Source organism: Triticum aestivum, chromosome 1B, assembly GCF_018294505.1.
Source record: "Triticum aestivum cultivar Chinese Spring chromosome 1B, IWGSC CS RefSeq v2.1, whole genome shotgun sequence".
Taxonomy (NCBI): Eukaryota; Viridiplantae; Streptophyta; class Magnoliopsida; order Poales; family Poaceae; genus Triticum; species Triticum aestivum.
The window spans coordinates 117384461-117386960 of NC_057795.1; the positions used below are offsets into that span (position 1 = coordinate 117384461).

Consider the following 2500-nt stretch of genomic DNA (forward strand, 5'->3'; position numbering starts at 1 on the left):
GGTCCGGGACGGACGGGGCTCTCACCCTCCCAGGCACCCCTTTCTAGGGGACTTGGGCCCGGTCCGTCGCTGAGGACGCCTCTCCAGACTACAATTCGGACGGCACAGCCACACGATTCTCAAGCTGGGCTGCTGCCGGTTCGCTCGCCGTTACTAGGGGAATCCTTGTAAGTTTCTTCTCCTCCGCTTATTTATATGCTTAAACTCAGCGGGTAGTCCCGCCTGACCTGGGGTCGCGGTCGAAGCGATGTGTGCTTCGTTTGCTTGGTCGTTCTGAGGCCATAATGCCGGTTGCGCGTCGGATGCACTGCGTTGATAAAGCAAGGACGCCCACCATGCACTGTGTCCGGCGCGGTACACCAGTAGCCCGATCTTTGGTCCATCGCCCCTTGCAAGATGAGGGACCAGATGCCGCATCCTGATTCCCGATGAGAGTGGTTGAGAGCGTGTTTTGGCGTGATGCCCAGGCAGGCGTGCCGTCGGCCGAGTGGCATCGGGTGCAATTGCGTTCAAAGACTCGATGGTTTGCGGGATTCTGCAATTCACACCAGGTATCGCATTTCGCTACGTTCTTCATCGATGCGAGAGCTGAGATATCCGTTGCCGGGAGTGGTGTGGATTAAATAGATTTGCAACACGAGGGACGGCTAGCAAGCTAGCCATGCCCCTGGGTTAGGCACAGTGTTCCTTGATGCCTTCGGTGTCGTGGGCTCTTTTACCCCGAGCCCCCACCCGCTCCAAGGAGGGGAGGTGGTCGAGGCATTGTCCGAGCGACAGACGGTGCCATCGCCGACATATTGGATGACGCGTGCGCGGTCTATTTTGGTCAAGGTCACGACAATGATCCTTCCGCAGGTTCACCTACGGAGACCTTGTTACGACTTCTCCTTCCTCTAAATGATAAGATTCAATGGACTTCTCGCGACGTCGGGGGCAGCGAACCGCCCCCGTCGCAGCGATCTGAAGACTTCACCGGACCATTCAATCAGTAGGAGCGATGGGAGGTGTGTACAAAGGGCAGGGACATAGTCAACGCGAGCTGATGACTCACACTTACTAGGCATTCCTTGTTGAAGACCAACAATTGCAATGATCTATCCCCATCACGATGAAATTTGCCAAGATTACCCGGGCCTGCCGGCCAAGGCTATATACTCGTTGAATACATCAGTGAAGCGCGCGTGCAGCCCAGAACATCTAAGGGCATCACAGACCTGTTATTGCCTCAAACTTCCGTCGCCTAAACGGCGATAGTCCCTCTAAGAAGCTAGCTGCGGAGCGATGGCTCCACATAGCTAGTTAGCAGGCTGAGGTCTCGTTCATTAAATTAACCAGACAAATCGCTCCACCAACTAAGAACGGCCATGCACCACCACCCATAGAATCAAGAAAGAGCTCTCAGTCTGTCAATCCTTGCTATGTCTGGACCTGGTAAGTTTCCCCGTGTTGAGTCAAATTAAGCCACAGGCTCCATGACCCCGTCCCTTAGGATGGGCTTACCCATGTGCAAGTGTCGTTCACATGGAACCTTTCTCCTCTTCGGCCTTCAAAGTTCTCATTTGAATATTTGCTACTACCACCAAGATCTGCACCGACGGCCGCTCCGCCCAGGCTCGTGCCCCGGGTTTTGTAGCGGCCGCCGCGCTCTCCTAGTCATCGAGGCATGGCGCTCGCCTAGATGGCCGGGTGTGGGTTGTGCGCTTCAGTGCCATCCATTTTCGGGTCAGTTGATTCGGCGGGTGAGTTGTTACACACTCCTTAGCGGATTTCGACTTCCATGACCACCGTCCTGCTGTCTTAATCGACCAACACCCTTTGTGGGTTCTAGGTTAGCGTGCAGTTTGGCATCGTAACCTGGCTTCCGGTTCATCCCGCATCGCCAGTTCTGCTTACCAAAAATGTCCCACTTGGAGCACGCGATTTCATGGTACGGCTCACCAAAGCAGCCGCGCCATCCTACCTATTTAAAGTTTGAGAATAGGTCGAGGACGTTGCGTCCCCAATGCCTCTAATCATTGGCTTTACCTGATAGAACTCGTAATGGGCTCCATCTATCCTGAGGGAAACTTCGGAGGGAACCAGCTACTAGATGGTTCGATTAGTCTTTCTCCCCTATACCCAAGTCAGATGAATGATTTGCACGTCAGTATCGCTTCGAGCCTCCACCAAAGTTTCCTCTGGCTTCGCCCCGCTCAGGCATAGTTCACCATCTTTTGGGTCCCGACAGGCGTGCTCCAACTCGAACCCTTCACAGAAGATCAGGCTCGGCCAGTGGTGCGGGCCGTGAGAGCCTCCCGCTCGTCAGCTTCCTTGCGCATCCCAGGTTTCAGAACCCGTTGACTCGCACGCATGTCAGACTCCTTGATCCGTGTTTCAAGACGGGTCGGATGGGGAGCCCGCAGGACGTTGCAGCGCAGTGCCCCGAGGGACATGCCTTTCGGCGCGCGGGTACCGGCCGTGCCGACGACGGCCACCAGAGGCACCAAGGCCCCCTGGGCTT

At 55.6% G+C, this 2500-nt stretch overlaps 1 long non-coding RNA gene and 2 other non-coding genes across 3 annotated transcripts in view; 1 reads left to right on the top strand and 2 right to left on the bottom strand.

The window, feature by feature from the left end:
* The window catches only part of LOC123152750 (28S ribosomal RNA), a 3390-nt gene extending 3154 nt beyond the window's left edge, over positions 1-236 (bottom strand). Inside the window, exon 1 of the ribosomal RNA XR_006476321.1 lies at positions 1-236. This exon is cut by the window's left edge and continues 3154 nt beyond it. This is a non-coding gene — a ribosomal RNA (28S ribosomal RNA).
* Positions 237-457: 221 nt separating this feature from the next.
* LOC123150517 (5.8S ribosomal RNA) lies at positions 458-612 on the bottom strand. Its single transcript, XR_006475148.1, has one exon. It is a non-coding gene; the product is annotated as a 5.8S ribosomal RNA (ribosomal RNA).
* A 680-nt stretch (positions 613-1292) lies between these two features.
* LOC123111033 (uncharacterized) overlaps positions 1293-2500 on the top strand; it is a 14688-nt gene continuing 13480 nt past the window's right edge. Inside the window, exon 1 of the long non-coding RNA XR_006454053.1 lies at positions 1293-1450. This is a non-coding gene — a long non-coding RNA (uncharacterized lncRNA). The remainder of the gene's footprint in view (positions 1451-2500) is intronic.